Genomic DNA, 26,063 nt, shown 5'->3' on the forward strand with positions numbered 1-26,063 from the left:
CAAGTAAAACAAAATAATATATAGATACTAAAACTATTTTCCATGTAACTTTCCTTCGCCCAAATGTCTATTTTAGTTGGTAGTGAACTAGAGGTTACAGAAGTGTGCTGCCTACATGTCTTTGCTCTGATAATTTGTTTCTAACCAAGAAGTTTTCTTGCTATGAAATCAATTTGCCCTGCTTTCAGCCCTCGCCTAAGGAAATTAGCATTGTGAAATCACTTACAATTATTCTATAACTCATCTACCAGGCTTCTAATCAAAGCACATTTCTAAAACGGTTTATACGTTGTTTTCCTGTTATGAAAAACTTTAAACTGAATACAACTAGGTGTTTATGAATGGTTTCCACGAGGCCTAATAATTTCTGAACACTATTTACAAAGCTGATTAAAGCTACTTCATTTTTTCTGGAATTCCAAGAACCCATGTTAAACTAAGAGAATGACAAGAACAAAAAGAGAACCACAGTCAGACAACCACATCTAGGGGCTGAATATTTTATTTCAAACTCCATGAATGTTTAATTAAAGAAGTCATTGACAAGATACTGCTCATTTTAAAAATTTCACTACTTGGAGAGGCTGAGGCAGGAGAATGGCGTGAACCCGGGAGGCGGAGCTTGCAGTGAGCTGAGATTGCGCCACTGCACTCCAGCCTGGGCGAAAGAGCAAGACTTCGTCTCAAAAAAACAAACAAACAAACAAAAATTTCAATGCAATTGAATTTTTAGTTCACTTCTGTCATCTCTGTTGGGTTTTTATCTTTGGAATTCTGGACCAAAACACATGCCTTTTGGTTAATAAGACTTTCCTTTAATGGATGATAAGGCCAAGTGATTAATAATCACTGGGCTCTGATTGTTTTCATTAGGATGATAACATATGGACATGCTGCTCAACTTCATCACAGAGCCCCAAAGTGGAATCATAAAAGGGGAGATGAGAAATCCTGGTTTAGATTACAGCAAATAGCTTGAGGAATTGGCTCTGATGAGCTACAATTTACTGTTGTAAAATCTCACAGAGACGAGCCTTCTGCCGTTTCCTCTCTCGTGTTTGAGATTAGTTGGAGAGGGTGGTGGGGGATCATAATCTTTCTGTTTTTAGCTGTCTTGATTCCAGCGACATTAGTTATAAATGAGATGGGTGTGTGGGTGGGCCTCACCAAATTCCCAACAAGCACTTAACCGTAGCTTCAAATCCAATACACATTTGTCTTTATTAAACCCCACTGGTTCAGCCAAAGCTGAAAGAGACATTGGTGGAGTCAGGAGGAGGCACTGAAAGGAACAGGGGAGGTGCAGATGTACAAGGAATGGAGTGATCAGAGATAAGGAAGTTACCCATGCAGAGAAATGAAGCTTTGAGGTACCAACTGCATTGTGCCAAAGAAAGAGGTGAAGGAGCAGGGAGATTCTGGTTAGCAAATGTAAATCCTGGCTTTTAAACAAAATCAGCAACAATGGAGGGCAGGTTGATGCAGGTATGGGGAAGAAAATTAGTATTTGTTGAGCATCTGTGATTGCCAGGCCCTGGGCTAGGCTCTCAGACATGCTGCCTCATTGATTTTACAACAAAGGACAGTAGAAATTATCATTAACCAAATAGATCTGGTTTCAAAATCAGAGGATAATGAAAGTAATATGTACTCCATGCGGCTGCTGTGAAAAATAAAACAATGCATATTTTAAAAAAAGTTAAACAACATAGGGGAATTCTGGATGCATAGTATATTAGTTCCTTTTGTACTGGTATAAAGGAATACCGAGGCTGGATAATTTATAAAGAAAAGAGGTTTATTTGGCTCATGATTCTGCAGGCTGTACAAGAAGCATGGTACCCACATCTTCTTCTGATGAGGGCTTCCAGGAGCTTTTGATCATGGTGGAAAGGGAAGGGGAACAGGTGTGTCTTATGGTAAGAGAGGGTGCAAGGAGAGGGGAGGAGGTTTCAGGCTTTTTTAAACAACCAGCTCTCATGGAAACTCATAGAGAGAGAACTCACTCAGTACTGCTGGGACAGCACCAAACCATTCACGAGGGATCAGCCTACATGACCCAACACTTCCCACAAGGCCCCGCTTCCAACACTGGAGATCAAATTTCAACATGCAATTTGGAGGGGAAAAATATTGAAACCATATCACATGGTAAACAATAAATACCTGTCTCTCCCAACCCCCATCCACCCCCTGAGTTACTTACCAAACCAAACAACAACTTTAAAAAGCCCTATGAGAGTGAGGTATTGTTGGTCCATTTCACAGACTGAGCATGTGAGTGTTTTCAGGGTTCTGCCTGTGTTCATCTCTCTCTCACTTTCTCCACTTCCGGTCTGTCTGTCCAAACTGACTTTACTACCCCACTTTGCCAAAGCAGCATCTTCTCCTGACTTTTGCATTGTATTAAATATCATTTTTCCTGTTTTCAGATTCAAAACCGTACAATCATACCTGGGTTTCCTATACACTTTAGTCTCCACTCAACAGACATAATTAATGTCCTGTTAATTCAAGAATGGCAGACAGTATTTCCTAGGTGTGTCCCCTCCTTTCCATTTCTATTGTCACTACAGTCCTTCAGGTCCCCAGTGCTTTTTTGCTGTGCCAGTTGTAGGTTCAATCTTTAATGAATGTGTGGCTGTCACTGTGTTCTATCGTATTGCTTTGCCTGAGGCTAATTTCCAACTTTTTGACCTACAAATATATTCTGCTTGATAATGTCCCTCCTCTAATCATTGCACATGTGGTTTCTAACTTGATCCCTGGTGTCCCACCTCCTCTCACTACTCCTTACCCTACATATTCAGGTATTTGACATCATTTTTTGGTTACAGCTTTATTGAGATATCACTCACTATATGATTCACCTCTAAACTATATGATTCACATCTAAAGTGTACAATTCAATGTTTTTTGTGTATGTTCACAGACTTGTGCAGTCATCACTATAATCAATTATAGAACATTTTAAACACTTTGTAAAGAAACCCTGTACTCTTTAAGGATCACCAAACTTCTGATTCCCCCATCTCTAGGAAACCACTAACCTGATTTCTATCTCTACAGGTTTGCCTATTTTGGACATTTTCTGTAAGTGGAATTACATAATATATGGTCTTTTGGTTGGCTTCTTTCACTTCACGTAATATTTTCAAGGTATATCCATATTATGGTGTATATCAGTACCTCATTCTTTTTTGTAGCCTAATAATGTTCCATGGTATGGTAGACCACATTTTATGTATTCATTCATTAGTCGATGGGCATTTCTGTTGCTTCCACCTTTTAAATATTGTGAATAACACTGCTATAAACATTCATGTACAAATTTTTATTTGTATATATGTTTTCAGTTCTTTTGGGTATATCCCAAGGAGTGGAATTGTTGGGTCATATGGTAACTCTGTTTAACCATTTGAGGAACTGCAAGTCTATTTTCTAAAATGTCTGCACCATTTTATGCTCCTACCAGTCATGTATGAGGGTTCCAATTTCCTCATCAATACTTGTTATCACCTTACTTTTTGATGACAGTCATCCTAGTGGGTGTAAAGTAGTATCTCATTGTAGTTGATTTTCGTTTTCCTGAAGACCAATGATGGTAAATATTTTTGCATGTGCTTGTTGGACATTTGTATATATTTCTGGAAAAAAATGTTTATTCAGATACTTTACCTGTATTTAATTGGCTGAATTCTTTTACTATTGAGTTTTAATTATTCATATTTTAGATATGAATCTCATCATATAAATCATTTGAAAATAATTTCTTCTATTCTGTGGGATTTTGTTTTTACTTTCTTGACAGTGCCCTTTGAATCATAAAGTTTTAATTTGGATCAAGTTTAATATATCTATTTTTTTCTTTTGTTGCTTGTGCTTTTGGTGTCATATCTGATAATCCATTGTTAAATCTAAGGTCACAAAGATTTACAAAAGGTCACAAAAATTATGTTTTTTTCCTAATAAATGTATAGTTTTGGCTCTTACTTTTAGGCCTTTTATCCATTTTGAGTTAATTTTTGTATATGGTGTGAGGTAAGAACATTTTTAAAGTCTCAGCTCATATGCCATGTCTCCATTAAGTCTTTTATGAAACCACTAATTAAATATTGAAAAGGGTGATAATAATGATGATAATAACACCAGCCATCATCAATAAAGTACCTTTTTTTGAGATTACCACTAGTTTCTTTCCCTTATTTTATCTAATTCTCACGATTCTGTACAATAGTTGCTCAAAAAACAGAAAAAACCTAACTAAAAGAACGTTTGCTACTGTAGTGTCTTTTTCCCTATATTATAAATTTGGAAGTTTAAATAGTTTGTTCAGGTTAGTGGCAGATCTGGGATTCAAACTAGGTCTTTCTCTACTTTCTCCTCCCCTATGCTGTCTCCTGAATGATACTTGCCTTGTTCCTCTCTTGAGCCCTAATGTGACTTTACATGTGCCCCTTATGCTTAGGACCCACCACATTCTTCCTTGAATTACAATGTTTCTGTATTTGAGTTATCTTCTCTCCTGAACTAAAGGTCCTTGAGAACAGAAATACATTCATTTTGCAAGTTGTACAGCCACAATCACAGTGCATAAAAGACAGTTGATAAATACCTGTTGAGTTGAGCGGCAATTCAATTGAACAGTAAATTCAGCAGTTTACTAAAATCAGAGCCTGGAGTTTCACCATAATTACCATTAGGTGATCAATGGGAACAAACATAAGGTATCTTCATCTTCAATAATAATCTAAAAATGACATTGCTGTTTGAGCAATAAATAGCATAATAATGGATCAAAGCAGAAATATTGAAGGTATAATTGCTCCAAGTAAGCATGGTTTGATTTTAACCTGAAAGAATACATTATATAGCCAAAGAAGTAAGAAATGTTTGCATCCCTCAGAAAGATACCTATTTAGGTCATTGAAACATAGATGATTATTCTGGTTATGTATCGTTGTGTATGTAAAAAAAACTACCCCAAACCTGTGTGGTATAAAATATTTATTATTATTTCTTATGGTTCTATGCATTGATTGGGTTTGGCTGGTTTCTCATTTGATGACGCTTACATGGTTGCAGACAAATGTCAGATGAAGCTGCACTCAACCGAAGGTCCAACTGAGTTGAATGGCCAAGAAGTCCCACTCAAAGGCTGGCAGTTGATGCCGGATGAGAATTCAGCTGAGGTTGAGGACAGGCACACATACACATGGCATTTCCATGTGGCACGGTCTCCTTATGTCATGGTGGATGTTTTACAGGAGCGAGCAATCCAAGAGACTCAAGTGGAAACTGCAAAGCTTCTTATGACTCAGCCTGGGAAGTCACAGAAGTCCTGCTTCTACTGCATTCTGTGGGTGAAGCAAGTCACTAATGCCAAGGACAGGGGAATTAGCATCCACCTCTTTACTGAAGAAGCAGCAGGCACGTACAGGAATGGTCTGAATTGATAAAGGCCACTTTAGAGAGCACTACCAGAAAGATGGAGAGTAAAAGATGCCAAATTGGCAGAATGCATCCAAGAATGAGTGTTTTCTGGATTAGGGGCATGGCTACCTATCCTAGTGGCTGAGGACTATCCCCTCGTTATGTTTGAGAAATTTTTATTCACAACTTTTATAGATTCAAGCCCATCCAGCAGCAAAGATGCGTCATAAAGGCCCAGAGGCTGCCAAGTGGTAATGCAAATACAAGCAAACATAGAATAAAGCAGACAGGCTTAATTGGACTTATTAATATGCAATTTCCAATTAATGCGCAATTTCAATTATTGTAATATCTTCAGGTGAACAAGACCTTTAATGGGCCTACCACAGAGTGAAACTCTGTCCTTCTGGCCCTCCAGTCTTGCTGGACTCTCATGCTCCATCAGTCTCACATTCCGAGCTGTTCTGACCGTTACCCTTGACTCTCATATGTTTTAATTTCTTCCCCTGGTTCTGTATCTCCACCCAGGCCCTGTGTTTGAACTGTAAACGTATTTTCCTTCCAAGAAATCCATCTGATTTTTATTATTCACCCTTTCAACATCTTGCACCATAGCAATTACTTTCCTGATGTCACTTCATTCTTAGAATATTGAGTATTGAAACCTTAAAAAAAAAAGTACCTATTTTAATCATGGGTTTCAGTACACTTTAAGAGCAACTGATGAGAAAAAGGTGTGTCTGGATATTACTCTACAAGGGATGTTTTACCTCTGAGCTGGGACATTGAGGGCATGACAACTCCTAACCAATGTCTTGTGAAGTGGAGACCAAGACATGATCTGTGTAATGTGATGAAACTAAAGGCAAGAAAAAGAAGACAAGAGAAGCATAATCTGCTTTATTCTCAAGGCAGAAGAGTGAAGGGCCTTATAATACATGGTATTTTAGGCCTGGTGCAGTGGCTCACGCCTGTAATCCCAGCACTTTGGGAGGCTGAGACGGGCAGATCACGAGGTCAGGAGATCGAGACTCCTGGCTAATACAGTGAAACCCCGTCTCTACTAAAAATACAAAAAATTAGCCGGGCGTGGTGGCACACGCCTGTAGTCCCAGCTACTCGCGAGGCTGAGGCAGAAGAATGGTGTGAACCCAGGAGGCGGAGCTTGCAGTGAGCCGAGATCGCACCACTGCACTCTTCCAGCCTGGGCGACTGAGTGAGACTCCGTCTCAAAAAAAAAAAAAAAAAAAAAAAAAAAAACATGGTATTTTAAACCTGCATTAAAACTGTGGGGATTAGAAATCAAGAAATGTCAGAGTAATAAAATTGATATTGTTTAAACATTAAGAAATCGGCAGGCAACTTTAGATTTTAAAAGTCTATTAAATACAGTGTATGTCAAAATATAACATATGGTCAAGGCAGTAACCACAGGAAGATGCACAGTTTTAAATGAATTAATTATATATATGTATATAAATGAATGTAAATAAATATTCAACTCAAGATGGTAGAAAAACAACTTCAATAAGGAGACTGGAGGAAGGTAAGCAGAAATTAATACATTTCACACAGAAAAAACTGCATAGTTGATCATTCTAAGAACTGGCTTCTTTGAAAATGATAATGAGATAGACATAGCTCTAGAAAGATTAATCAAGGGAAAGAAGAATAAGGGCAAATTAAGACTGAGAGAAGGAATTTTTATATGTAGAAGAGACTAAGGAAAGAAAAATTTATTTTCCGAATTTATTTTCCAGTCTACGTTAATAATTTCAAAAAGCTGGAAGATATGGGCACCTTACAAAGACTTCAAATCTTATTAAAGGAAAATAAATAATAAGGGGAAAAATAAGCAAAGTTTTCAAAGAACCATTTTCCCTCCTGCCAAAATGTCTGTACCTAGGTGGTTTCATGAATAAATTCTTTTCAGGATTCAATAAAATTCCTTTGCTATTTAAATTGCTACTGGGCAGAGAGAAAGAAGGTAAGCCACCCAATCTGTTTTAAAAAGCTAGCATCGGTCGGGCACGGTGGCTCGCGCCTATAATCCCAGCACTTTGGGAGACCAAGGTGGGCGGATCATGAGCTCAGGAGTTCGAGACCAGTCTGGCCAACGTGGTGAAACCCCGTCTCTACTAAAATACAAAAAAAAAGAATTAGCTGGGTGGATGTAGTGGTATGTGCCTGTAGTCCCAGCTACTCGGGAGGCTGAGGCAGGAGAATCGAGTGAACCCGGGAGTTGGAGGCTGCAGTGAGCTGAGATCGCGCCACTGCACTCCAGGCTGGGTGACAGAGAGAGACTCCAACTCAAAAAACAAAACAAAACAAAAGCTAGCATTACATTCAAAATGAAACTGGACAAAGAATGCCTCTCCAAAGAAAACTGTTTATCAGTTTCTCTTATTAATATAAATTTTAGAAGTTCTCTCATCTCAGCAAATAAAATATACCACATGACCAAGGCAGTTCCCCCTAGATTTATAAGAAATGTATTTTAACATATTTATAATTTCTTTTAGTTATAAATAAATCATTTCAAAAAAATGTCAATTTTATAGAATTCAATTCCATGCCTGACTTCAAATATAAACGAAAGACTGAGTAATCTAGCAATATAACTGCTCTTCATTCACAGGGTTAACAGAATTATCTGAAATGAACAATTACCTACCACATTTAGTTTTGTAACAATAGGGCATTCTCCTTAAAGTCAGGAGTAGTTCAGGGTACCATCCCTGAAATAGTGGCATGAGTGGTCTGCCTGCTTCTCATCTCACCTAACTTCTTCCCATTCTCTGAAGGTCAGAATCCTTTAGTGTGCACATCTTGTCACATGACCATTCTTCATACCTGTAATTAATTCCTTTTGTTCTTATGCAAGAGAACCAGGTCTTTAATGTGGTATCAGTGTCCTGCACAGTACGGTTCCTCTTCAGTTCTTCTTCCTTACTTAAATGGGTTGAGACCTGTAAGGACTTTGGGGCAATGTAGGGTACAGACACTCAATGGTACTGACGATGAGGAGGAGGAGGAGGAAGAGGAGGAAGGTATTCTTCCTGGGATTCCACCCACCAGACCTCCTGGACTTCCTTCAGCCCCTTAGTAGTGGCATGTGCTCTCCTCTCCCATGGCCCTCACCTGTACTCTTCCTGCCTGGAACCCTTCTCCTCTCTTCAACCAGGTGAAGTCCTTCAGAACTCAGCCTCTTACAGCTCCTTGACATTGATCTCCATCTTACTTATTGCAATTTTTAATTATGTATCTGTGTGATTGTTACTTCAAATTTCTAGAAAAAGAAGCCCTGATGCACATGCATGCAACCTGTGTCAGGGGTCTCTCCTTAATCTAATGAGCTCTATTCAGGGGCACAGGGGACTGCAGCAGTTGGAAGCCTCCTTATTTTTTGTGGACGACGGGGAGAAGCCAGAATGATGAGAAAAGGGGATTAAGCAGGCCACCCACTCTGATTCCTGTTATTTGAAATAGTTCTGGAAGTGCTAACCGAGAAAGGTGAAGGATGAAAGATACACGCACAGCACACACTCACTGTGGAATGCTAAGATGGTCCAGTAGAAAAAACTTTTTTTTTTTTTTTGGAGACGGAGTCTCCCCAAATTAAGGAAAGAAATATCTTCAAATGTAAAGAGTAGTATAAGGTGAAAAAGAACTCTCACCTGTACAAAGAGAAAGATATCTAAAGCTGAGAAACAGAGGCCAACACACACATCACACACATGCAGAGAGAGAGAGAGAGAGAGACAGAGAGACAGACAGAGAGAGAGAAATCCAATGTAAACTTAGGATCAGATCATATGTCACTGGCAGCACTGGCTACAGAAAGACAATTGAGCAATACATTTAATCATCTGAGGAAAGTAACCTGAAAATATGATTCTGTATTCAAAAACTGTAATTTAAGTCTGCAGGAAATACGTAATTTTTCTGACATGCAAGAAATAACAATGTTTATCCCCCCCTACACACTCTTTTTGAAAGAATTATGAAAGAACATATTCCAGCAAAATAAATAAATGAATAAATAAAACCAAAGAAAGAAATGGGATGCAAAAAGTAATTGAAGACGCAAGTTGATAAAGTATGATAAGATACTAGTTGTATCAAGTTTAAATGCACGCTATACAATTCTACATGTCATTTCTGGACATAAGTGGATGTGGTAAAATACAAGGCCATGGAGGGAATGGTACATATCAAATTCAGAATAGAGGTCACCTCTGGGGAATGAGGGGATAATAGGATTGGGAAGGAGTCCAAAAGGGGATTCAATTATACAGGTAATGTTTTATTTCTTAAAAACAAAAAGATAAGGATCTTGAGCAAATAGAGCTAAGTGTTAACATCTGTGAAATCTGGGTATTGAAAACATGAATAACGATTATACTATTATTTATCATTTCCTTTACATTGGAAATTTTTAAGAATTATTTTAAAGAGCGGATTAGAAATGAGGAAGTGGAGAAAGCATTGAGTAGATAAGTACTTAAGATATTTGTTGTGGAAGGGGCAGAGAGATGGGGCAGAAATTGGGGTGGGTGATGGAATCGAGAGAGACTTGTCTACATATTGAAGGAAATAATCTGGTAAAGGGAGGTACTGAGATGGGAAAAGGAGGACTAGTTGGAGGAGTGACAGGAGTACATGCGACAGTGTACAGGACACACTAACCCAAAACATGGCACCAAATGTGGCATTTGAGAAAACAGCAGAAGCCAGAAGGTCACCTTCAACCTTCTTCTCTGAAGCAGTTCATGTGAGAGGTGCCTTCCTTATATCCAGAGGAAAGAAACTCCCCAGGGCACCTCATATGAGAGGTGCCTTCCCTATATCCAGAGGAAAGAAACTCCCCAGGGCACCTCATGTGAGAGGTGCCTTCCCTATATCTAGAGGAAAGAAACATCTTTATCCCGGAAGATGCAGGGACACAGAAGAATCTTAACAAACAGGCCTTGCTACGTTCCTACCAGTTAATCACCATTAGACTCTACCCTCTTTGTCCAATCATACTTCTCCAAGACCATCCACTTCATCACACTCAGCATAAAAAAACACAGGTTTCCCTGTCTCATTAAGTCTTCATTTCTGTGTCACATAAAATTTATATTCAATACATTCGTATGACTTTTTTTGTTAATTTGTCTTTTGTGATAGAAGCATCAGTCATGAACCTAAGATGGGAAGGAGAAAGAATTTTATCCCTGACACAGAACACCTGAAGAAGCATTTGCCTTTCGAATCAACAGGATATCACTTCTTCCTCTTGAATGCCAGGAAGGACAGGTGAAATTACGGATCCTAAGGGTTTTCAGAACTTGATGAGGAGACTATAAAACAGCCTTCTCAAGATGTATTCCATTTTATCATTGACATAAAAAGTAAAATCATCATCTGAGAGTGGGCGGGATGGTATGGGGATGGCTTTCTTGTTGTTGTCAGGTTTATTAAGGTATTATTTACATCTGTTAAAATTCACCCCTTTTCATGCAGAGTTTCATAAGGTTTAACACACACACACACACACACACACACAGTTTTTGCTACAATCAGTATATCGAACAGTTTCATCACCCCCCCGCCCCAATTCCCTTGTGCCCCTTTGTAGTCAACCCCTCTCCTCTCCCCAGACCCAGGCAGTTTGGATAAGAAAGCCACACCCCAAAATGTGCTTATGTGCAAAAGGGGCAATCCCTCGGGGTCTTGAGGAAAAATGGAATAACGAAAAGGGTGACCCTTCAGCATCCCATATCCCCTTGGGCCTCCAGGCAGTCACTGAGCTGATTAATATCCTTATTCTGCCTTTTTGAGAATGTTGTATGAAAGGGATCCTATAGTACGGAGCATTTGAAATTCATCTGCATTTCACGTGTATCAGTAGTTCATCAATGTGTATGCTGAGTGCAATACCATTGTATAGATTTGGGTTATTTCCAGCTTTGGAGGATTCTGAATAAAGTCACTCTGGACACTCATGTACAGATTTTGAGTGAACATTCAACTTTCATCTTTCATCTTTCTTGGGAAAGGAAAGATTCTACTTGGGAAGAGGATCAGTGGATCATGTGGTAAATTTATGTTTACATTTATAGAAAACTGCTGAACTGATTTCCAAAGAGACCATACCATGGTTAAGAGGTTTTGAGGCAAAACGAGAAAGCAAGAAATTGGCATCTTGGAGTGCAATGTCCCTTGTTTTCTGTTTATCCCCCATCCCTATCTCCATCCTTTGCCCTGCTCTATGACTTGGAAGCCTGCCTCCACTGACAGCATCATGTTAATGTCCTTGTCGGCTGGCCCTTGGTGGGATTTGTCAACAGAGGCATCAGTGGGAGACTGGGGTGGGAGAGAAAAAAGTCCAGGTGTTTTTTCCCTGGTTCCTCCATGTCAGTGGCTATGTCCCTCCAAAACTGGTGCTCCTACCAGATGACATTTTATCCATGGCTCCAGAGCTCTCCATGATTCAGTAATACTGCTTCCTTCTCCTCTTGCCTGTTCAGATTTAAGGATGTAACAACTGCCCACTCCTGCTCATCTCTGAGTGCCCTAACATCCCTAGTGTTTCTCTTAATTTTGCCCACGTCTCTTTGAGAGGTTTTTTCACTAAAGTCTTCTGAGACATCTATGTTGTACTCTATTTCTGCTAGGACCTTGATAAGTCGAGTGAGAAAGCACACTCTTTATTTGGGGGGCTGAGTAGGACTTCTAGAGTGTCTAGGGATTTCTAGGGTTGCTCCTTTGACATTTGTGCTCATGGATTTAAAGTGACTCCAGGCCCTCTGGAGACATGATTTGATCTGGTGAATTTCAGCTGCATTGTTGCAGGAATGGAGAACAGATCAGGATCAGTCAAGATGGAGATTGAAGAAGTGAGTGGGTGATAAGTGGAAGACCAAACTTGTTTGTATGCTTCAGGTCTCAGCTAAAAGGAACTATTTCTGGTCCTTTTTCTAAAGAGACTTTCCTGACTCGTTCTATTTTCTCTGCTGACTGTTTCATTGCGTGATCACAATTTGTCAATACCATGCTTCTTGTCTTTCCCCATGAAAAGCAGGCTTCACCTGCACAGGACTGTTGGTTGTATTCACTGCCACATCCCCTGTGCACTGACCGATACAAAGTACAGGTTGAATGAAGCTTAGAACTTTTTGCCTAACGCATTTTTTTACCCTTTTATCCTATCAGGGTGAGTTCACCACTAAGAAAATAACCCTGAATTCTCCCTACGGACATTCATAGTTTTCATGTCAACACATTCCTTATACCTGGTATTTTCAATCTGAATCAGTTTTTTTTTTCTGAGATTGTCTAAGTCGAGGGATATAGGCTGATAATAATTAGAAAGTTGATCATGAAGGTTCATACAAATTCAGACATGAATAAATAACTGCCCATCCATGCCCAGTGAACAAGATCAGAATTTATGATGCTAATTCTTTGACTTGAAGGCTGAACATGTGGAAATTGGTAGAAATGAGTTATATCTAGAGAGTTAGATTATCCAGAGAATGGGAACTCAGAGGAAGATTCCTTTCCCTCATTAAGAACTGAATCATTGACACGTACCTAAGGCTATGCCATGATAAATGTGAAATACTCATTTCAAAGACCTAAGTGGATGATCTTTTATACAAAGAAACAAGGTGTAGCAGTAAGGTAATAAGATTTACTTAAAAACTAGAATTAATAGAGACTTTATAATAATATTTAAATGCTATTTATAATGATTTTCTGAGGGAAGGAGGTTACTGGAATTTTTTACACTTTACATTATCTTTTATATTAGAACATTTTTACAAGTCACGTGTTACTATTGCATGCAGAAAAATATAAATATTTAATGTTAATAATTACTAGCTATATTAAATTACTTTATAGCCAGAAAATAACATTAGTTTTTTAACCTCTGTGGCAGTGGTAGTTCTTAGAGAATGCAGGCTTTTGAATGAGATGAACTTTGCATGGAATCCCACCCTCCCCTTGTCTGTCTAGCTGAACGATATACATTAAGTTCCTTTCCTCGAGCTCAGGTTTCCTCGTCTGTAAAATGGAGATGGCAACAGTGAAATTCCCTGCGTTCCCTTGGTTGTTGTGAGAATATGTGGTGATTTACTCTAGGTAGTCACCTTAGTGCCGGGCACGGTGTTAGCTCTATGGAAGTACGGCTTCAAAGTAATGTGAGCGTATTTCCTCCTGAGTCATCCTTGAAGTGATCGCTTTATGTTTCTACTAATTGTGCCAATGTTCTCTCAGGCTTAAACAATGAATTACGGTCAGTGTACGTCTTCCTCAATCCCCACGTACAGTCAGATATCAATTCTGTTGACTTCTTTTTTACATAGAACAACTAATATTCTCTTTTCCTCTCCATTTCCACTGCCACACTTTGAGTTTTGTCCTTACCCTAGTGTCACGCTGGTGTGACCCAGGCAGACTCCTTGATCCCTCCCACCCTACAAGCACCCTCTGTTTTCCTTACTCACAGCCTGTCTCAGCCCCTGCCCCTTGGCTACAGGTGATTTCCCCATGTCTCAGCACAGTGCCTGTCTTGTCTCATTTAAAGATACCGGCTGATATTCAGGAAGATTCTACCCATAAAAATTGATGTAATCCTCAGTGCGAATCCAAGGTGCAGATTCTCCAAAGAAAGCCAAGAAGTCACATCTTCAGCCTGGGGTAGATCAGGTGCTCAACGACTGCTTGGTGAGTGAATGTTGGATGCCTTCTCAAGACCTACCAAACCACAATCTTACCCAATGTCTGCACCTTTTCATAAGAGAAGCCATCAATCAGGCAGCAGACCTCCCTGACTGCCATCTATGCCAGGCCTGACTAACAAAATATGCAATCATTACCCCTCTCTGCTAGAATTGATCCATTCTTTAAGATCCTTCTGATAACCCAGCTCTTTTGAGAAACCTTTGTTGTACAATCTGCCTTTGTTCAAATTTTTTAGGACTTACTTTTAATCAATCCATATTAAAAAAACAAAAGCACAATTGTGCTGTCTTTGGTATTGTTTACTCTTATTGGGTCATCTGGCCACAAGTTAATGTGGCTTTTACTGAAGGCAGCAACCAGGCTCAACTTCAGCACAGAGTAGAATCTTGATGTTCACTCATAATTAATTAATATGTGAGATATTATTTTTAAAATTTTTTGCAGGGTGGCCTTTGATACCAGAATATTGTGCATGAAGCTGAAATCCTAATTTCAAAAATGCACAAAAGGCTCAGATGGCTGAAGGTGTGACTTCTTGGCTTTGTTTGGAGAATCTGCAACTTGGATTCACACTCAGGATTACACCAATTTCTGTGGGTAGAATCTCATATCTTTATATGAGACAACACAGAGGTATACTTTTCTATAAACTTGTTTACTGGTTTTCTGAGGGTCAGCCAGATAGGGGTAATTTGCTACGTTAAACAGATTCAAGCCGGATGAAATACTAGGTGTCTTCTGTTCATCTTCCCACCTTCCTGAAGCACCATTAGAGCAGCCCCTTTGATGCCTTTGCTGCCTTGTTTTTCTTCCTGGTACTTATCACGATATGATAAACTATATATTTCATTTGTTTATTTCTTTGTCTTCCACCATAATGACAAGGACTTGTTTGTTTTGTTCACTGCTGCATCCCTAGTGCCTTGGACAGTGCCAGGCACACAGTAGGCATTCAAATCAGAACTAAGGAACGAATGAATGGGTGCGTGCCTCTGTCAGGAACCACCAAAAACCAAAACAGACTTGGTGACAAATTACTGACTTATAATGGGGGAGCACAGTTGATGTGCTCTGGGGCTCTCTAGGATACATGTAGAATTGGATGGGGCAACAGATATGTCTGGTGCCCCCAGCACAACTCCTTGGCCCATCTCTAATTTCAACCAAGCTGCAGTGGACAGCGTTTCACGCAAGCTCGGTTTACCTATCTTAAGAGCACTGAGGAGGGCTTTTCTCTTTCTGCCCTAGACTGACCTGGCAGGTGCAGCTAAGCCAGCATCGCTGGAGGCATCCCACCATCATGAGGGGCAGGAGGCATGGATAACACTCCAGTTGCCGTTGTGCTGGTGGGCCATTCTGGAAGCATTTTGCTTGTGTCAGAAGGTCCTGGTGGGATTGTTTTTTTCTCCTTCCCTGTGCTGTCACTCTTCCTGCTCTCTCATTCTTGCTTCCTGGGATCACCTCCCACATGAATTCAGTTGTCTCAGGCTTTGCTTTTGAGGAAACCCAAACTTAAACAAGTGGAGTGTTCACGTAAACATGATGGCAAGTTACTGAAGCAATTTCCTGTCCAATATGATTGTGTTGGCATTTGATTAGGAGTCAAACTTAGATTCTTGTTCTGGCTGCATCAAAGCTGCTGCTGCTTCTTCTTCTTCTTCTTCTCCTTCTCCTTCTTCTTATTAACTTTTCTCTGTGAGTCTTGCCTAAGACTTTTTTTTTTTTCTGTGAGTAGGAAAACCTAGAAGTTGTAGGTCCAGGGTATTTCTCTTCTCACATGGCTCCTGGCACACCTTGGATTTGCTCTTGTTCGCAGCTGCACAGCTCAAGTGGTGCACAGAATAATGAGAGGTAAAGAAAGATGTATCCCTCAGAGGCCAGACCCACTTCCACCCCCAGCTGAGGGCACATGAGCTGATTCTGGCCTTGAGGCAGAAATTCCATCACCAAATCTTCCTGCCAGCGGCTCTTTTAGCTGTTTGATGGAGCCTGTTTTCCAAGTGTCTGACTTATGTTTCTTTTTGTTTGTTTGTTTGTTTGTCTGAGATGGGGTTTCACTCTGTTGCCCAGGCTGGAGTGCAGTGGCGTAATCTCGGCTCACTGCAACCTCCACCTCCCTGGTTCAAGCAATTCCCCTGACTCAGCCTCCCGAGTAGCTGGGATTACAGGCGCATGCTAAATTTTAACCAAACCCTGCTAATTTTTTTGTATTTTTAGTAGACATGGGGTTTCACCACGTTGGCCAGGCTGCGCCCGGCCGTGTTTCACTTTTTTAACGATTTGACTTTTTCAAACTGCAGTTGACCCTTGAACAAGGCAGGGGTTGGTTAGGGGCACCAGCTCCTCTCACAGTCAAAAATCTGCATATTCTTCATGACTCCCCCAAAACTGAACTACTAATAGCCTACTGTTGACCCAAAGCCTTACTGATAAAATAAACAACACATATTATGTATGTTATATGTATTATATACTGTATTTTAAAATAAAGTAAGCTAGAAAAAAAGAAATGTAATTAAAAAAATTATAAGCAAGAGAAAATGTATTTACTATTCATTAAGTGGAAGTGGCTCATCATGAAGTTTTTGTGTCTCAGAAGGTCCTGGTGGAATTGGTTTTTTCTCCTTCCTTTCTTCTGATTTCCTTCCTTTCTCTGATTTCAACCAAATTGCAGTTGACAGCGTTTCATGCAATCCCAGTTTACCTACCCAATGTTGGGTAGGCTGAGGAGGAGGAAGAGGAGGGCTTGGTCTTGCTGTCTCAGGGGTGGCAGAGGCGAAAGAAAATCCACCTGTAAGTGGACCCATGCAGTTTAAACCCTTGTTGTTCAAGGGTCACCTGTAATTTATAACAAAACCTACACACCAGGTGAAAACTGTTTGATGCCGAATTCAACAAAATGAAAATGAGCATATTAATTTTTGCTCCTGTGTCTCCTCATTCCTCTGCATGAGACAGTCCCTACCATCTATCTGCTTATATGTGAAAATGTCTTAGACATGTCTTTGGTAAAGTATGTAGTGTCTTGGAACTGAGTTAAAAAAGAAGATCAGGTCAGGTGCAGTGGCTCACGCCTGTAATCCCAGCACTTTAGGAGGCCGAGGCGGGTGGATCACGAGGCCAGGAGATCGAGACCATCCTGGCTAACACGGTGAAAACCCTGTCTCTACTAAAAATACCAAAAAAAAAAAAAAAAAAAAAAAAAAAAAAAAAATTAGCCCTGCGTGGTGGCAGGCGCCTGGAGTCCCAGCTACTCAGGAGGCTGAGGCAGGAGAATGGCGTGAAGCCGGGAGGCGGAGCTTGCAGTGAGCCGAGACAGCGCCACTGCACTCCAGCCTGGGCGACAGAGCAAGACTCCGTCTCAAAAAAAGAAAAAAAAAGAAAAAAAAAAGAGAAGATCAAACCCACACAAGCCCCACTTGGGTATGACTGTGATAGGTGGTACATTCTTGCATCCTGTGTACCCCATGCCACATGTGTTAAGCATTGTGTGCTAATCAGTTGTGTGATAACAGGTCCTATAATGATATTATTATTTCACTGATTTTCTTGTAAGTTTTAGGTGCTTGCTATTTTACTTTCTTACTTTTTAAAAAAAGAAATAAGAAATGTGAGCAAATTTTAAATATTGTTAATAAATCAAGTTCTGCTGCTCCTCATTCAGCCCCCTGGACCTATTTTATTGAAGACTGTCATGAGCTTGTTGACTCAACATGTCAAAAACAAGCAGACAGACCTGTTATATACAATGACTTTTCCATGTAATTTTGGATTTTTCTGCACCACTAACCAAAATATGGAGACAAATTGGTTGCCACAACTCGATCTTAAGCTCTGATTTTAAATATTTCTATTTAAAAATATAGCTTCATTCTTTCATTAGTGATATAGATTTGAACTAAAAAAAGATGAATGCTGCTTTTTTTCTATTTTCTATTTTAAGACTCTGTGTAAAATCAAAATTTAAAGAACTTTTACTGCTAAAAGAAATATTCTGAAAACCACTTATAGGCACTGCCACCAAGACCACCCAGAGCAGTGAGTCAAACTCTAACCAACCATCGCCTTTCACTTAAACACACTCCCAATCATCCCTGCTCTAGTCTTCATCTTTAAAATCTCTGGCCTCTTACTTTTTTTCTATTAGTACTAGGTAGGGATGAAAAGAAATCTGACATTCTTAAATTGAAAGGTTATGATAAAGACATTATTAAGGGTGCACGTTTTAGTGGATGGATACTTTCTGGAAACCAGATTGTTGCCCATATTCAGTTTAACTGGTTAAATGGGGAGGCCATGTGAGCACTAAGGTGATGCTGCACAAAGGAGGTGAGATTATGTGCATCGTTGCCTAGAAATGCTCCTTATCCTCTGCTTTTTACCTTAAAGCCTTTGTCTCATCCTGTATATTTTTACTGTGAAGCCTGTGATCTATCCTGTGTATATACCCTGCAGCCCAGGTATTTTTTTAATAACTAAAAATCAATTCCAGTACTTAGGATCATTATCGTCATTCTCATCCTGACCCACAACCGACATAACTCCTCCGCTGACACTCTTCGGGATGTGAAAAGTATATGTATAGATGTGCAAATTTTGTTTTCATTTAAGCTGTAGAAAAAAATATGCTATATATAAGAAATTTTTTTCAAAATGAAAATAATGAAGTTTAATGTAAATATACCTAATGATTTTTTGATTAATATTGTTTAGTACCCATTAGTGAATTAGTTTTTTTTTTTTTTTCTGACCCCGAGGAAACCATAAAGAGGAATCTTATAGAGCCTCAGATATCTGCGTCCCAGCTTGGTCTGGACTATTTGATGTAGAAAGAGACACATTCACTGGGATGGAAGAAGATAATGTACTGGAAAGGAGCCAGAATCATGATGTAGTGGGCACTTGGGCTTAACTGGATTTCCATATATAGAGATCTCCTACCCATGAATTTAACACCAACAGTTTATTTCAAAGCCAGTGATTTGGAACATGGAATTTAGAGTAATGTTATAAATGGTGGTTTGGCTCCTTCTGCCTGTGTCATCTCTTATGGTTGCCCTGCATAAAGTAACCCAAAGGAAAGTTGAACATGGCAGTAATGATACACAGAGTATCATTACTCTGAGTGGTCTGAGTCTACTTTCTATTTCCTGGGTAAGAAAATTGGGTAGTATTAAAACAATAAAATAAATGACATAAAAATCAAAAGTATATATGGACAACACTCCTATGGTATTTGGTTATACAAAGTACAATCTGAATAGGAGTTGAAAACCAAGTTTCACTAGTATGAATGGGACTTGGACAGTCTCATTCACCTCTCTCCGCTCGGTAATGACATTTGTGAAATGGAGACAACATCACCTACTAAACTTACATTTAAGAACAAACATCATGCCTGTCTGTATGCAAAGCAGCATGGCTACAGAAGAGCTCAGAACAATGCCAACTCAGTTCGTTTTAAACAAAGAATTGTAAACATCAAATGGGTGAATGATCCTATGTTTCTTCAGTCAATTCAAGCTCCCTAACAGCTATTTCACTTTTCCTCTCTCCCTTTTTTTTTCGTCAAAGAAGAGAAGCATGTACCTCCTCATCTGCCAGTCAACCTGCACCTCTACCCATACATCCCACTGTTTTTTTCTGATGTGAGAGGTGAACTGTCTGTTTCCTGATCCCAGGTGTCTGCCTCCATTTGTGCACTGAATCTCAGGTCCTCTTGCCTACTTAGGAGGATTGCTTCTACAACTGCTTCCCTTCCCTCTCTTAGATGATCATTTTCCCATCTGCTGGCTCACTCCCTTCAGCATATAAGAACACCATATCTTCCATCTTACAAGAACCTCCATGGACCATGCAGACTTCTCAGCTACTGTCCTCTTTCTCTACAAACTCCTATAGCCAAGTTTCTCTGGGAGAGTTTTGTGTTGTGGCTGTATCTACAGCCTCCTTGCATTCTCTCTGGAATCAACTCCAATTAGACCACTTCACAGAAATTTCTCGTTAGGCTGTCAATAACCTCTGCATTGCCATCCCAGGTCATTTGCTTGTTTCATCTCACTAAATGTGTCCACAGGCTTCAGTGCAGTTAATCACTCTGTCTTCCCCTGAGATACTTCCAGGCACCACATGCTCCTGGGTTCTCTCCTTTTCTGTTTCCTTTGATGATGTCACTTTCTCATCCCTATCCAAAGGGAGGAGTGATTCATGGCTCAGTGCTGGGACCTCTTCTCTGGTCACATTCATTCCTCTTGACTTAATCTATTCTTGTGGTTTTAGATCTAAAAGTTGGTAACTCCAAAATTTATCTCTCAATCGCATCCTCTTTCCTCCCCTTCAGACTGCTGTATCCAATTGTCTTTTAAACACCTCCATTTAGATGAGACACAGACATGTCAAGAATTATCTAATTAAACTTCACTCTTGATTTCTGCCTAGTTTTCCACAAATGAAAACACAAGCAAATGAACATACTTCCCATCTCATCTAGATTAAGTTCTAAATCCCTCAGCATTGCTTACAAGGTCCTACATAAACTTGCTGCTGGCTCTTCTGTGACCTCATGTCCCACAAATCTCTATCTGGCTCATGCTAGGCACATTGTCCCCCAGCCTTTTTCTTGAGCATTGTGGGTGCTGTCCCACCTCAGGGACATCATTGCTGTTTCCTTGGTCCATAACAGTCTTCTCTGAGATGTCTGCAGAGCTGGCTTACTCACTATCCTGATAGCATTTACTTTCTAGTGTTTGATGGTGATGGTCACACAGGATTTGTTAGGCAATGCAATCAACAAATAAAAAGAAATGTATTTTGTGTCAAGCAATCATAGTCCTTATGCAGAAAAGTAATAACACAGGACAAGGGGGGTAGAAAGTGCTGGAGATGTGGGGTGGTATTTTGGATGTGATAATCAGGGGAGGCCTGTCCAGTAAGGTGACAGTTGAATGACAGCCTTAAAGAAGTGAGAAAAAAGTAGTTTCTATTTGATGGATTCACAAGTGACAGATTCACTGAATAAATACAAGAGCACGGACATTTCTACACTTTCATTAGTCTTCCTCTCAATTTTAAATCTGGTACATTTATCAATCTCTCTAAAATTACTGAACCTTTGAGGAAATAATACACAATACAAGTTAATGCCCAAGTGTTTGGGACATTGAGATAGCCCTTCTCTTAAGTAGAAGGATTAATTATGTGCATTAATTAATGAACATTAACATACAATATAATTTTTGACTCAAAATTTTATTCTTTCTTGTTTTATTATATTTTACATCAGTTCTAAAATAATAAAAGATAGGAGACAGAAGGCATGTCATGTTTTGATTTAGTGGAAATACATTCAATGTTTCACCTGCAGGTACAATCTTGGCATATCATTTCATATATTCTCAATCATATCACATTTATTAAGAGTTTTTTTGTTTAATTTCAAATAGATTTTTCATTTTATCCAACGCACTTCAGGCTTTGTAGAGATGGAATATACTCTTCTTTATCTAATAATAGGATGAGCCATATTACCACAAGCTCTAATATCCATATGTCTTAGTTTGTTTGGCCTTCTATAACAAAATATCTGAGACTGGGTAACTTATAAAGAACGGAAATTTATTTTATTACGGTTCTGGAGGCTGTGAAGTCCAAGATCAAGGCACTTGTATTTGGTGTCTGGTGAGGCAGCTCTCTCTGCTTGCAAGATGGTACCTTGTTGCTGGGTCCTCTCTGGCGGAAGGGTAGAAAGAGCCTAGCTAGTTTCCCCTTGGTCCTTTTATAAGGGCATTAATCCCATTCGTGAAGGCTCCACCCTCATAATCTAATCACCTCTTATGCGCTTCACCTCTTAAAGCTATCACATTGGTGATTAAGTTTCAACATATGAATTTTTGGGGACACACTCAAACCATAGCACCTTAGAATCTTGGAGTTGGTTTTGCCTGATTGTGGTGATGATGTATATTTCTATTAATCCACTTCTGGAGTCAATTTGTTAGTGTTTAACTTAGAATGTTTACATTTGTATTCACAATAAGATGGAGGATCAACTTCTCTTTCTCTGTTTTGACAAATTACTGAATTAGTCATATTAGATCTGGAAGAGAACCAAGAATCTTCTTTCTTATAATATGTTCTGGGTACAATTTAAATAGCATATGAATTATCTGGAGCTTGAAGTTTTGAAATAGAAAGTACCCATAAATTCCTTTGGGCTGGTGCTGTTCTGAAAGGAAGCACTTTAATACATTTTTAAGATTCCTTTTATGATTACAACTATATTTAGAGTTTTAATTATGAGTAAATTTTAAAAACATATATTTTAAAAAATTTTGCCTATTTTATCTACATTTTAAAATATATCAAAATAGATTTGTACAAACTATACACTATTTTATTAAATTTTCTCTGCATGTCTTTTCTAATTTTGTGTGTTTGTGTTTCCTTCATTTTTATTTTATTTTTATTTTTAATTTGTGCATTCGTATGTTCTTTTTTTATTTCCTGATTAGAACAGAATGTATGCTTCCACTGCTTAGTTATTTTTGGAAACAGTTCTTAAGTCAGTTGATGAATTCTCCTGGTCTTCTCTACTTTAATTAAGGGACTTTATAATTGTTTGTATTGCTTGTGTCTGCTTCTTCCTTTGGGAGACACTGTTTTATGTAAGGATATGTATTAGATTAATTGGCTCTACCCATGAAGTTGATTATTTTTCTCTCATAACATTTATCTGTTATCTTCATCTATTCTCTGGAGGGGTTTTATGAACTGATAGCCAAATGCACTAATTTGAATTGTTTTGCTCTTTTCCATTCTCCAATTTATTTTCTTTATTCATCATGGTCTGATTCTGTTTTGTCAACATTGAATTTTGCTGAGATTAGAAATAAAAAAACAAGACTAAATTCAATGTGGCCCTCTGCATTGGACCTTGGAACAAAAAAGGAAATTTAGTGGATGAACTGGTGAAAGATTATATTTTCATTTTGGAAAAGAGTTTGACAATTCCTTATGAGCTATATATAGTTACTATACAGCCCAGCAATCCCACTCTTAGGTATTTTCCTAAGTGTATTAAAAGCTTCCATCCACGCAAAAACCTGCATAAAAATACTTATAGCAGCTGTATCCTATAATCACCAAAAACTGGAAAAGGCCAATGGCTAAATTGTGATACATCTGTACGAAGTGATATTATCCAGCAATGAAAAGGACTGAGTGATTGATGCACACAACAACATGGATGAATCTTAAATGCATTTAGCTAAGAGAAAGAAGCCAGACCCAAAAGCCCACACAGTATTCGATTCCACTTATATACATTCTGGAAAAGACAAAACCATCAAATTGGAAAACAGATCAACGGTAGCAGGCAACTTTGACTACAAACAGGGTGCACAAAAAATTTTAGGGTGATAAAACTATTTTTCTATGATACTAAGGTGGTGAATGCATGATTTTACGCGTTTGTCTAAACCCAAATAACTAAACATCATGAAAGTGACTTCATTGTGTGCATATTCAGAAAATAAACCTATGTGACAAGAGATCCAAGATGGAATGTAGACTGATGAGTGAATTTAACTGTATTACATATGTTAGTTGGAATCACTGAGGGGCTGGAGGAAAACAAGAAATTGATCTAAGTAACTTTGGAAAACAATATTTTGACTGGGTACTGTAGGGCTGAAGACAAAAGGAACTGTATATGAAGTCTGTACTCTTGTTGATAACATTGTTCTTTGTGGAGATACAGGTTAACAATTATGAGATTGCTTTACTTATATACTGGGGGTTGAACAAGGAAGTAAATGGGTGGTGGATAGCGAGAACCAGGTTTCTCACTGCTGGAGAGAGACGTTACAAATCAGCAAAGAGCAAAGTCTAGAATGAGCCATATGACACCGGACTGGGGGGAGAATATCAATATGAACTCATGTTTAGCTTAAACACACAGAGAATAGCTACAGAGATAACTATTGATGTGTGTATACAGTGGTTAGTAGACATATACATACATCCTAGCTCTGTCTGCTGAGAGGTTCTGGAAACGATGCTCCAGTAGCAACATCACACCCAATGTATAGATCTCAGTTTCTAAATACCAGTTATATCCAGAGAGATAACTTCCTATAAAATTCTACTGGAGGTATACATTTTCAAAATTGTGAATTTTTACTGTATTTCTCTCAGGAAATCTGTCACAAAAAGAACACTAGACTCTTGTGCCTTTGGATCACCTTCTAGCTTTTGAAATAGAACTGCATGCTTCCTATTTGGTGATTTTTCTCCAGGCTTCCTAGGTCCTATTTGGTATTGGGAGATGGATGCACTCAGAGTGTGTTGGCTTGTCTGCTCTCCCCTCTTACTTCCAGCCAATTTCTCTGTGGTTTATTTTGCCTTGTAAGGTTTCCTCTTCTCTTTAATCTTTTAGTACATTTGCTCTCCAAACGTGGTGACCTGTGTGTTAATAAGCTCTTACCTTCATCTAGACTTACCTGCTTTATATTTTCTAGAAATCCCTCAAGGTTTCTGGCAGTGGATACAATCCTTTCTTAGTTTTCAGTAATGATGTGGATTTCTCTCTAAATTCTATGCTAGATTCTTTGGTCAATTCACAAGGAATTTGGGGTGGGAGGTGGGAGGAAGGTGTAGTTGAGTTCATGGGGCTCAGATTCCTCTTTTGAACTAGAGATCTCTGCTATGCTTTATTTATTTTATAAGCCGGGTACATCTTTTCTTTCTAGATACCAAGTTCCTTGATGCTACACTTCTTGGGTTCAACAGAGCCTTGAATATAAGGCATTCAATAAATATTTGCTGAGTGAATGAACTGAATGATTGGATTTAGAGGATATTCAATTTAATTTAGTCACTGAGATGGTCCCCAGTATTAAAGACACTGCTTTCTAATCTTGGCTTTCTCCCGGTTACACACTGTCATAGTTAGCAACTGGTTGTTAAGTCAGACTGATCCATGTACTGTAATGTTTCTCCTCTACCTGGCTCTGAGCTGAGCTAGACTTGGTTGCTGGAAGCTGCAGCCAGGGAATTATTGGTGGACAATGACTCCTACCCCAGGAGCAAACTCCATAAATGGCTCCCCACGCAGAACCCAGCGGGAAGGATGCCAGAAGGACAATAAGGTTGCTCAGCGTGTCCTGCACTGTGGATAAAGAACAATTCCTGACAAAATGAGGAGGTTGAAGCAGTTCGGAGATTAAAAAAAAAAAATCCTGCCTGTCATTCTATTGCATGGAGCTATATTCGAATTTTATCTGGTGGATGTGATTCTCTTTGATCAGGTTGGCCATTTGAAGGGATTTGGCGCAGAATAGATAATCCCAACTTTGAGCGTAAATCAGGGGCTGTGGGCTGATGGATGCCTGGTACTTTCTTATGATAATGTATGATTGTGGAATGGCAGGGAAAATACCACAGCCTTATCTCAGTGCAGCAGCAGCCAGGGGAAAGAACCTCGAGCCCAAAGGAAAGAGGGGGCAGGGGCATAAGAATCTAGTGATTTTTTTTTTTTTTAAAGAAATTGTGAAACTGAGCTAAAAGTGTTCTGGGATGTGGCTGGAAATGCAGCATTTTAGAATCTGACAGTGGCAAAGTACCGGGCAAAAGGAAATATGACTGGCAACCCGTCCCCCTGAGTATGCTCAGTTTACTGTTGCTAGAATTTCGGAGAACACCAGCTGCTTGCGTCCCCCTTCTGGAAACCCCTTAGCTGTGAATGGGAGAAGAAACTGCTGCCAGCCTCCCGGGACATGCTCTGTAACATCCAACACATGTGATGGGAAATTCTCACCTCTAGGGAGGTGCACACATTGTGGTCTGAGATAAAAGGGCTACTCTGAGAAGAACCCAAGGTGGGCACCCAGGGGCCC

Source organism: Nomascus leucogenys, chromosome 19 (genome assembly GCF_006542625.1).
Source record: "Nomascus leucogenys isolate Asia chromosome 19, Asia_NLE_v1, whole genome shotgun sequence".
NCBI classification, from domain to species: domain Eukaryota; kingdom Metazoa; phylum Chordata; class Mammalia; order Primates; family Hylobatidae; genus Nomascus; species Nomascus leucogenys.